This window comes from Epinephelus moara, chromosome 18 (assembly GCF_006386435.1).
Source record: "Epinephelus moara isolate mb chromosome 18, YSFRI_EMoa_1.0, whole genome shotgun sequence".
Lineage (NCBI taxonomy): Eukaryota > Metazoa > Chordata > Actinopteri > Perciformes > Serranidae > Epinephelus > Epinephelus moara.
In genome coordinates, this window is record NC_065523.1 from 26522063 (window position 1) to 26534482 (window position 12420).

General features: G+C 42.0%; 1 protein-coding gene across 1 annotated transcript in view; it reads right to left on the bottom strand.

Moving 5' to 3' along the window:
* Window positions 1-12420, bottom strand: part of LOC126405172 (cytoplasmic phosphatidylinositol transfer protein 1-like) — an 89906-nt gene that overhangs the window by 39077 nt on the left and 38409 nt on the right. The window lies entirely within an intron of this gene.

Consider the following 12420-nt stretch of genomic DNA (forward strand, 5'->3'; position numbering starts at 1 on the left):
TAGATTAAATGTGACATTTGAAGATCACCTAAACCCACAACTCGTGCTCTATTCCAAGGATTTAACGTTTTTAATAATATAAATGAGACAGTAATTGTTGAAGTGAGCATACAGCAGGAGTTTTCAGACAGCCAAAGGGCGGTGCCATTCTTTGTCATTGTGCTGGCATTTCAGCATAACAGTGTTTATTTCCTAGTACCCGTAAATTTGTGAATACAGTGTCATAGAGAGGCTTTGCTTTGTGGAGTTTTATTCAAGTAAAATCATGCGCATTCATAATTTTCTTTTTTTGGTGTGCTTTTCTCTCCTCTAATTTGCAGATAAACATTGTATGTTAGCTGCAGCAAGAGCTTAAATTGTATAACATACAGTATGTGTAAAGGCTGGGGTGGTGTAATTACTGCTTTTTGTCTAAATGTGTTAAGATTGAGCAGGGCTCAGTTTAGCTTGTGCTGTAGTTAGGAAGGAAACTTGGGTGAAAATGGGATGATGAAAGAAACCCTCATTAGAGCCTGTTATGAGTCACAGAAGCTGGTGGAACAGCAGCTGGTCCAGGTGTGATGTCAGAGCTTCGGCTCCCTGTGGTGCAAGTGCTATGAAGGTGGATTGTATGTATCCATCTAAACTTCCAATAATTTAACTAATATACAGTCATGTCAACCCTTTTTACTGTATGAACACTATCATGAAATAAAGCATTTGCTCAAATATGTTTGTGTAAAGTAATTGGTGTTGAATGACAAAGATTTTATGAGTCAGTTAGTTGGTCCACGACTTTAATAGTGAGTGTAATATCTCGAAAGGATAGCAGAGGAGATACCTGAGCACCAATACAACTGGGCTGGACAGCCACAAATACAGGTTCACAGGCTGAGATCAGTGTAAAAAGATTGTCAATTTATCTAGAACACCCGTGCACAAAAAGAAGGGTGCTCAAAGTGCAAAAGCCTGATCCATGGCAGCAGTTTTTAGGCCTGACCCCGATTAAAAACCCAAATTTCTACTATAAAACAAGTATATTATAAATGATAGGTTTCTGATTTATCACAAGCTATGGTTGATGTGTTTCCTCACACCAGTTCTCCTTTTTCTCTTCTGTATTTTAATAGTCTGTCATATCTTGCACGACAGGTTCGGCAGAGTGGGCTGTGCCCCTCATTGCGTATAGCGCTCACGGCAGTCCACGGCGATGTGGCGCGCAAATGATGCTCCTTACTGCATGTGACGCACATCTTTCCCACTGCTGGGGAGGCAGAAGGAAACACCGCCAACTGAGTTGCCTTGCAGCCCCTCTTGCTCTCTCTTCTCTGTGGTTCTCCCCTCTATTACTCAGTTGTTTCCTCACTTTCCCCCTCTCAGACACTGTCACCCATCTCTCTCTTGGTTCAGTCCATTAAAACTCCTGCCACTGATGCATGAGAACTGCCACTTATATTGGCAAGAACCCAACGCGATTCAAGCCAGGGGCAATAATGAGATATTACAGCTCGATCGGCCCAAACGCAGTGGGTCAGGTTGGGCCCATCCAAGCTCGGACAGAGAACCAGGGCTCTAGATGGCTGTAGATGTGAGTCCTGTTAGCCCATTCCTGTGTCAAAAACAAAACATAGAGCTTGCTTTCTTACAAAAATTGAACCGTAAATTGAGGAATGATTGAGGTGACTCATCAGTGTGTCTTGTCTGAAGCAAACGATTACACTGAATGCAGTTTTGTACATTATTGCTACTGTTTCTGCATCAGCTGCTTAGTCCAGTCTGCATTTGAGCTGCTGCTGCTGCACACACTGTGGAAAATTACAGCTCAGCCTCCTGACTTGGTCGTGGGTTATACAACTCTAAAATCGCAAAAAACACGCCAGAAGATTTGGCCTTTTGCTATCAATTCAAACTGTACCCCTGTTTGGTTGAAAAGGATATGAGCTAAATACTCCATTACAGAAGCTAATACACTTTCCCATGCAGACTTTGAAAAAGTGTACACCTACAAAACAATGAGGAAAAATAATCAACCTTGGCATAAGTGTTTTTGCCCGAACAGAAATCCTTGGTTGTTTGCATAACAAGTAGTACAGTGCCGTCTTAGTCTAAGCAGAGTGACACTCTCTCAGCTCGTCCCTCACCCTGTGAGAGCGGAAAAAATTTACATTTGCAAATATATCAGCTCCACAACCACTGTCTTTTTTATGCCCTACACAATAAAGACTCATCTATGCTCAGTCCTAAGCCTTCTCGCCCCTCTACCACAAAAGGAACCAAAACCAGGAACCAAAACCATTTTGGTACACATGAGCTAATCAAGCCTATCTAATTTTATGATGACCTTAATGCCACCTTCCTGGGGTCTTTCAACATGCTTCTTGTTTTGAAGTTGCCTCTTAATCTATCCTGAGCATCTGCCTTGCCCTTTCCCATCAACAGTGGGGATACACATCTTTCTCAAATCACAGTAGGCTCGACCAAGACAAAATGAAGCAATAAAAAGTAAATGGAGAGTCTGATATAACACTTGTGGTCAATCCTTCTCTTATTCCTTGCTCTACTTTTTGTGCTCACTTTTCCTTCCCTTCCTCTCTCTATCGCAGCAGGGCTGTAAGAAGTACACTGTGCTGTCTCTATGCATAATAAATGAGATGGTTTTCCCCAAGCAACCTGAAATTCAAGTTGTACCAAAACACTCCAGAGTGGAACAGAGAGGACAAAAGGCTTATGTAACATGGAGGGTGAGTTGTTTATCAACCAAATGCATGAGGCCTGAGAAGAAAAAAAAAAATCACCTGCTTTGTGCTTAAGGCTCAAGACGATGTGACTAAAAATATTGTGTCTTGCTGTGAGAGTAAATGATTCTTTAAGTGCAGTCGGTTGCATATCAGTACAACTTCAAAATGACTTGAAACACAGTGCTTGTGTGATTGCCCACACATGAATTTATGTCTAGAACAAACAAACAAATGACATCAATCAAAAATCAGCATTGCCGTGTATGTTGCACCTCAGCATCCACCTGTGGGCTCTGCTTCTCCTTTGTTCTCCACAGACTGATCTCTCCTTGCTGACTTTGAATCAATCTCTGCAGGGAGTGAGATTAAACAGAGTCTGGATGGCAAAATGAAAGTTATATTTACTCTCAATTTAATTGTTCTAGTCGATATAGGAGTTGACGCACAAATGTTCATCACGTCACAGTCACCTGAACATCCCAGCAGTTCCAAAATGTGTGTTTGTGTGTGTACTGTACCTGTAGGACTTGTTTTAGGAAATGGACTTAAGCCAGCATCAACATTTAATCGTGAACCACAATGTTTTGGCAGTATTCATTCATTATCTCTGCTCGTGTTTCTCTCTTGGAGTGCTCTCTTCACAGTCTGTAGCCTCAAAAGCCTCAGTATTTCTGGGATGTGAGAATCTCATCCTCTTCTCACCTCACACAAAAATCGATCCTATCTAACACTCCCTGCACTTTAGGATCTCAGTATATTAAGTGAACCAGCGTCACAGGGTGTCAGCAGTTACATCTCAAATGGCAACTTGCTTTTCATCCTCAAAATAACATGCAAGTTTAAAGGAACGAATGACCATTTGTATATCAGTTACTCACCGTGTGTTACCCTGAATTTGTGAGGAAAATTCGTATGCCTCCATCATGATCACAGAATCCAAGAAAGGCGAACCTTCTTCATGAATTGAAGTAAATGGAGGCCGCGTTTATCAACAGCAATACTCTATCAAAACATCCATTTACAAGCTCTCATGCAACTTGTGCAGTATAATCCAGGTCTCTTTCATCCGTCTTATGCTCAGTACTTCTCAAACACATCCAGAGCGCCTGGACAAACATGTGCATTTGAACTGGTCAAACAGAGCTCATACGCATGTGCATGCTCAGGCACACTCAGGGTGCACTACTCTGAGGCGGAAGTATTTTATATTCTCCTGAGACCATGTGTCCTCATATGAGGACATCACATTTTGGGATTTCTTGACGTTTTACTTCATTCTACTTAACTTAGACCTGTTGTCCTCGTTCGTGGACACTTTGTGTTCTTACTACCACTGTGCCATCTAGTGGTAGTAAGAGCACAATACACTATTCCATGTAAAAACAAGATGGCAGCCGTCTCTGCCAAGTCAGTCTGGCTACAATTCTGACCAATTTTAGCAACAGTAAGACTAACCCCAAATTTCCACATACTCCATCTGTGCCGCGTTATGCAGCGCCGCGGATCTGGAGCGGCAGGCCTACTGGATGCGTTTCTGGAGCGCCGTGCCACATAGCGGAGCTGCAAGCTCACACGTGAAAACTGCGAAATCACGCAATAAAAAGCACCATTCACTCCCAAAACTCCTGCAGTTTCACACCAGGTGTTTGTATCTTTGTAGAAAGGATGTGTGTCATACAAAATACTATGGTTTTCCACTTCAACTATGAGTTTCTCCTCGTCCATCTTTCCTTGGACCCTAGCACTGACTGACAACTTGTACGACAGGATGTGACTTGATTTTTAAAAAACTGAGAGTTTACAATCTGTTGTGTTCTATTTTGAAACTTACCAGATGCTGTGTGCGTTCCGTTTCTGTTTTGGTGCGATCTGAGCTTCATGGCTTGATGTGCAATGTAAGCGCAGTCGCTGAAAAATAGACCTGGCGCGTCTCTCCGATGAAGCGGAGTGGCCTGGCAGTTCTGGGACGCTCCAGAGACGCTGCGCGGCGCTCGCTGTGGAAATTAAGCTAATCACTAGAATGGGAGCGTATTCGCTACACACTGCACTGCGCGGTGCAGACGGAGTATGTGGAAATTGGGTGTAAGACACTATCAATAAGGAAGTACTTGTTTGAAGACAATGGGACTTTCTTATTGTCTCATTTGAGAACGCTGGGACTTAATCATCGCCGACAGTGTTTAGTTTTTTATACTCATCAGGTCCTACTGATTCCAAATAGCTAGGAAAATTTAAAAAAGCATACCAAACAAAAGTTCGGGTCTCAGGATGATATGGTAACGTTTTAGCAAAATGCATGTGTCTGGGAAGTATTGAGCACACAACTGGATAAATAAGACTTGGATTATATGCTGCAAGAGCTGTGTGTGAGTTTGTAAATTGATGTTTCAATGTACTTTTGCTGTTGTTAAACATGGTTCCCAGTGACTTTAATACACCTTTCTTCACCATGGTAGCCTTTTTGGATTCTCCAAGGCATACGAGAGAAACTAAATTTTCTTCACTAACTCAGTGTAACATGATGAGTAATTGATATCCAAATGGTCAGTTGTGGATGAAGTATTCCTTTAAGAACTGTGCTCTTAGCTTAATGCTATCATCAGTGTGCTAGCATGCCTCGAATGACAATTCTAACATGCTGATGTTTACCATGTTCTCCATTTTAGTTAACATATTAACATCATAACAGGTAATTAGTGCTAAACACAAAGTACAGCTAGGGCTAATGGTTGTGTCATTATGTTGCAGTGATTATGGCAATCCATTCAATAGTTGCTGAGATATTCAAGTAAACTTCCAACACATTCTCACTCTGATCTCGTCACATATTGATGTTTGGTCATGGACCTTCCATACGTGCAGGGTGTTGGTTGTTGACGTTATGGGATGCTGTGTCATGTTCTGCTTGTTACATGCATTGTCTTCTTTCAAGATATACTTCTGTTTTCACAGGAAATTGACTGTTTACATACAGTCTCTTTCAAAATAAATGCACTACGCCAGTACAACAACACTAATGTTTGGTTTCATAATCTTACGGGACACAAACATCACTCTTCCTGGTGAGAGTCTGTGTTTGTTTGACCCATCCATGTCCCCTTACACTGTAACGGCAACCGGTTGCGTATCATGCTAACGTTAAAGGACGGCTTTTTTCATCAGTGTCTGATGCCGCAAGTCATTGCCAAAGTACCGGATTTCGATGCCTTTAGAGTTAAACCGGGTTGAAACTTCACGTATGTTGATCACATGGCGGCCCGAGAGTGAAATTCCGAGAATAACAAAAATCATTAGGATTCATCGTCTGAGGACCATGAACGTTTTTCCGAATGTTTTCCAACCCATCCTGTGAATGCTAAAATATTTCACTAAAAGACAAAAAATGTCAACCGAAGGGTGGCGATTGAAAGACGGGTTCACCAAAGTCATTAGGATTCTTTTGGGTGCCCTGAATCTGTACAAAATTGAATGCCAATCAATCCAACAGTTGCTGAGATGGCACGGCAAAAATCTAACAGGCATAATATCCCTCTGACAAAGAGTTTGTTTAGACTTGAAAGCAAATTCTTCTGTTAGATGACAACTAACAAATGTTAATGGTTAAACATGCACAACACTTACAGCAGGGAGGAAAAATTAGGGAACGTATGAAAGAAATTATCAGACGTGACTTAAACTGCATAAAAACACAATAATTCAATCATATTTCATTCTCTTAAATGCAGCAATTTGTCTTGCATCGACGTATCCTTTAAAGCAACATGATTATAAACTGCTGTCACTGTCAGCCCAGTCCGAACCTAACGTGTTGTAAGTCGTGGCATACAGTATTGTTAAAGGTATTATTGCAGAGTTTGAAATAAGTAGTTTTGTGCTGGTAAAAGAGGTGCAATGCCTTCAGTCACTACGGCATCAGAGGGACAGCTGACACAATCATGCTCTCAAACCTGGCTTATGGAGACAGGAGGCGGAGAGGGAAAGAAATGAGAAAAACTAGGAAGAGTGAAAGAGTCAGAAATGCAAAGCAAAGGAAAAGGCTGAAGGAGAAAGTGACACGCATCATATAAATGGGAGGAGGAAAAGGAGTAGTTGGGAGGGCAGGAGAGAAACAGCTGCCCTCAATCAAGTCCTGTTATGTAATAGCTCACAGTCTGTCAGTTTCCTGAACACATTTCTTCCGCAGCATTGCCCCCTTTTTGCTGTCTTATTCCCGCTCATCATCTTTAACCTCTCATTGACAATCCTCTCCTCACCCTGTTTCTCTTCTGTATCCATATACACACATCACTTCAGTTGGCCACCCAGTGCGCTGCCAGGCGGGGAGTAAAAGTGATGCATAGGGGAGTGAACCATAGTGAGTGATCTTGACGTTATGTAATGTTTGGTTCAGTGACCTCAGACACTGCAGAGATGCAGGAGGAGACGACGGGTGGGGAGGAAGAGAGTGAGAAAAGGGGTAGAGAGGGAAGCACGGCAGGAGAGTGCTCTCTCCCACCTGCACCGATCACTATTAATAAATTACGCCCCTCCATGCGCCTTTGACATAGTTTATGTAATGCGGTCTTTTGCTCCTGGCAAGTGGCTTTACGAGGACCCCTGTGTGTATCAGGGCTGGTGTCATTTCCACTTCAATCCATTTATAATACAAGTTGGACACTACATTTCATTTGTTGCCACTACTAAAGTGAATTTCACCCGCTGATGCTCATTTGAGCAAAACAAATTAAATTGCACCTCCATTGTAGTGAGGCGAAGGCAGAAATCTTATCTCATAAATGCAATATCTGTATAAATGTCTCATATTGCTGCTCTGCATCAAATAAGTGGTAGTTAGACAGTAAATGATATGTCGGGAAATGCATGCAGGTCCGCTAATGTGTGAATGTATGACACTACAACAGAGGTTTACAATTGCCACTCTGACCTTCCTTCAATTTCCCCTTAAAGAAGCACAAAAAATGATTAAACTATATACTATGGTTGATTCAATCTATGTTTTACACTGCCAAGGACACATGCCTCTGTATCTTGTGTAAGACGATTTGCATTTTTCTCAAGTGTCCAATATGACAAAACAGGTATGCATAATGACTTTCTACAGAGCTTTGACTCTACTAGAAAATGCCTTTCAATTTAGCTGACTTAAGGGAGCAAGCAAAGACAATTCCAGATGCAAAAGGCGTATTGTGGTAGAATCTGAACCTCCTGTTCCTCCTGAAGACACTGACACTCGGTTATCTTGCTCTCAGACCTGTCACGCTCCATTGCTCTTGGCCGCTTCACTGACTCTGACTGACTGAGATCTGAAAGGCGATGTGTGGCACTGGCACGACATATGTATACCAGTGCTGAGCTATCTTGGCATCTTCCTTCACTGCCAGTGTGACCAACGCTGCAGTGGCATGCAATGCTATCAAACCATTACAGGGAGTTAACACTCACCTTCACATTCTGCTGAATCAGTGTAAATGGAGCAAACGCCGTCAGTCATATGCTCTCGCTCTCACCAGCATGCCCACATTTCTGCTGAAACAGCAGAGTGTGATGTGTGTTGTACTTTAGTGCTTGTGAAATAAAAAATGTTACAGTTTTAGAGCTTGAGACTGAAGGAATTTCTGCAAAGTGTGGTAACGTCCGCTGAGGTAAGGTAAGAATTAGGTTGGGAGAAAGTACTCAGCTTAGATGTGTAGCTGTGAGGGTGAGAGATAATAGATAGGAAATGGATTCCAAAGTCCTCGTCAGCATAGGTGTAGATTTCCAGGGGGACGCAGTGAACACATTCCACTCAATATCTGGAACATGTGCATTCCCCCCCAATAAAAGCATGATTGTAGCAAAGGACTTTTAATTCAACAGATTCAAGACATTTAACACCAGAAATTGAGGCAGAAAAGGCTCAAATTGATGCATAAAAATTCACCATAATGCAGGAAATTGACTCTTTGCTAACACAGCTGTGCTCCATTGACTCTAATGCAATCGTTTCAGATTTCCTTCATTTTCAGGCTGGTTTTGTGGATTTGGAGCTAAATGTTGTGCCTGGGGCACGTCGTGTATTAATGATACTCATTACCTGGAGAGGTTGGAAAAAGATATACGTTTCTTCCCTGTTCCAAAACCAAAATCAAACCCTGAAAAGTGTAGGGTTAGCTAGCTAGCTACTGAAGATATAGCCTACTGAATGTATACACATGCTGCTTTTGCTTTTTAATGATTATAACACTGAATAAAGACCGAACCTGCTGTACAGGAACCAGTGAAGGGAAGCAGGGAAACTTTGCTGATATTCAACCAGCTGTGTGTCATTGCAGTGTGCACAGATGAACGTTGTTTGGCTTTCCGCCGGAACCTCCCTGCCCTGTCTGCTGGCTGGTGGCACAAGGAGAAGCCAAACACTGTTCATCTGCACACACTGCGATGCCACACAGCTGGTTCAATATCAGCAAAGTTTCCCTTTATATTCATTGTCTTGTGTGGCGATCAGCAGTGATGTGGTGGTTCACTTTTACACTGTGATCTGTAGCCTATAGTTCGGCTTTAGCTTCTAACTATCTTTGTCTTTTTAACCTGTTGTTGCTGCTGAGTCAGTTTGACATCCTGGATATATCCTTCAAACACAGACTGTAGACCCCTCTGTCTGCTTCTCTCTGGAATCACTCTTTCATTTGTCCAACAATATGATAATATTTCTTCAGGGAGTGCAGTTAGTTACAGTATGGGCTCCATGCTCGCTCCAACAGCTTGACAGACCGCCACAAAGGGGCGTGGCTTAGCTAAAGGTTAATTAAGTGTTTGATTCTCTAAATTTTCTGGTGTAGGACCCTCAAACCTCCTGTTTCATATGTGTCAGCCTAATGTTGGAACAAAACCCACACCCTTGCTCGTAGGTACAAGTGCATCTGTATCTCTGTGTGTGGCTCTCTTTCGCTCTCTGGCTGAATGTTTTGACTAAGTTGAGGTGGTGATGTTAGTGGTGCGTTATTCGGAAATTAAATACTACACAACAACATCTCTGATCATGCCAGGGGAATATCAGCTGATGCAATGCTGAGGCTGCACTCAAGTTCACAATGGGCTCCCCCTCATATCTCTGTTGTCAGGTTTCAAATTGAGTTGATATATCATTTCTGACAGTGAGCTGTTCCAAATAACTTCAGGAATGTTTTCTTTATATTTGACTAAAAACCTCTCCTTTATTTATGCTACTTTTTTGTGCTCCTTTGGTAAAGCTGAGACATCAGTTCTGTGGCATGAAAAATGCTAAAATGTAGATTCCTCCTAAAAAAAACTGCCTAACTGTGATTTTATAAAGACAGACAGAGCGCCTTATAAGGAGATACTTCGCCAGTTTTCAACCAGCTTTGTATCGTGACAGTCTGGGTAGTAGGGTTGCAATAGTAAGCTGGTAAGCTAATAAGTAAATATTAACCAAGATGATGTTACTGCTTTGCAAAATGTCTTCAGAAACATACTTTGGAGCACCATTTGGCTGTCACACAATATAGGTTTTCAGCCGCAGCAGTCACCCACCAGCAGGAGCTTTTATTGGTCTGGTGCAGTGCAGTGCTTTCTGGTGTTTGTAGGTTTTCTACCTCTTGAGCAAAATCGAACACCACAGCCCTTTTTTTCAGTTTTTTATGGTCATGTAGCACCAATTTAAATTGTATTTGTGTTTTTCTACTGCATAGACAGCCCAGTATTATGAAAAGACTGCAGCAGTGGAAGAGAAGAAGAGAGAAGAAGAGATTTTCTTTACTGTACATGTATACATGTGTGATGTGGAAATAGTGCAAGTAGTGCAAAATTAATGCAAAGCATATAGTAAAGTTGTAGTGCAGTTATGGATCCTTTATTACATTAATACTGTCTATTTTCAAATTGTCTTGCTACTATATCCGAGGGTTTTCTCTATTGAAAAATATTTTTGGTCTGTTTTCTGCATGTGTTGTCTATAGCAATGTTTTCCTTGACCACAGATGTACCGTTTTAAAGACTGTGCCATATGTGATGCACAAATAGCTCTCTCTTTTCTGCTCCTTTTCTTTCTCACAGGCTCTACTCTCTCTTCCACTTTAACGTCAGACACCAGCTGGCCTCCTGGTGGTAGTTTTAATAGAGTTTCACGATCTGTATGATATTCGCAGTTCCCTGTTTACCATGATGCTGTTTGGTTTCATCAAGTCTGTGAAATGAAGAAATGAATGGATGTTGCTCCCTCACACTGCCTGAAGGCAAAATGCAGTGTATGTGATGTTGTTTTTTATCCACATGACCTGGACCATGTGCTGTGTGCTTCATTTGCTGGAAGACACTGAGTCAGTTTGTTGCAGCAGAATTTACGGACATGAGCTGTACACATGCAGGTCCATGTGTTGCATGCCAACTGATGTTCTTATTCAGGATGAGTTTAGATTATGGTGATTATGGTCAGATTACATCCTGCAATATGCTGCATAATTCTTCTCAATTTGTAATGTACTTTTTTGTGCACCAGTCCAGTACGTACATAGACTGAACAAGATGTGAGTTGAAATATCTTGTTTTAAGCTTACATAATGATTTGCTGCTGCAGTGTTATTCATTCCAAGTACTTACAAACCTATCACCAGAGAAAATATTGGCATTGAACATATCTGCAAACCACGGATATGTTATATTTGCGTGATACTTTACAGCAGATAAACTGAAAGGTTATGTTCAACAACCCTTCAGTTAATGTGTGATTAGCTTTAGGCACATAAACCACTTGGTTATGGTGAGGACAAGATCATGTTTTGGCTTAAAGTACCTCATTTGGGGGGCACAATCCTGGCAGGAAAAGCAGTAATGTCTCTGTAGAAAAAAAATCCAATTTCAGGCCTCTATCTTGGAATGAAAAGCAGCAATGTCTCAGTTAAAAACAACTGTTTTTCAGGCTCCTATGTGGGATGAAAAGCAGCATATCTCGGAAAATAACAATTGCCTTTTGGGCCGCTATCCCAGGAGGAGAAACAGTGATGTCCTGGTAAGAACAATCACCTTTCAGGCCACTATCCCATGTGGAAAAGTAACAATGTCTCAGTAAAAAACAACCGCTTTTTGGGGCCACTATCCCAGGAGGAAAAGCAGCGCTGTCCTGGTAAGAAACAATCACCTTTCGGGGCTACTATCTGGGGATGAAAAGCTGCGATGTCTAAGTAAAAAACAATCACCTTTCGGGCCACTATCCCATGTGGAAAAGCAACAATGTCTGTTAACCAAATAACTTCATTTTGGGCCACTATCCCAGGAGGAAAAGCAGCAATGTCTCAATAAAAAACATTTGCCTTTCGGGCGACTATGCTGCATGAATAACAGCAACATCTCATTAAAGAACAACTGCCTTTCGGGCCACTATCCCAAGAGGGATGGGAACTGCGCATTGGTTCGACAGACCATTGTTCCGACCATATTAAACTCATTGTTCCGAAGTCCGTTCCGAAATCATCATGATGCCCTGTGGTTAAGGTCTGGTTAGGTTTAGGCACAAAAACCACTTGGTTAGGGTTAGGGTTAGGAAAAGATCATGGTGTGGGTTAAAATGAAAAAGAAAGTGACAAACACATAAGCCGTCAGCCTGCTCCGCCTCAAGCCGGTCGCGGCGCACCATATGCCCACTGCGAGCCGTTCAGCACCGCGGACAGTCGGCCTAATGGGATGTCGAACCAAAGGGCTGTCGAACCAA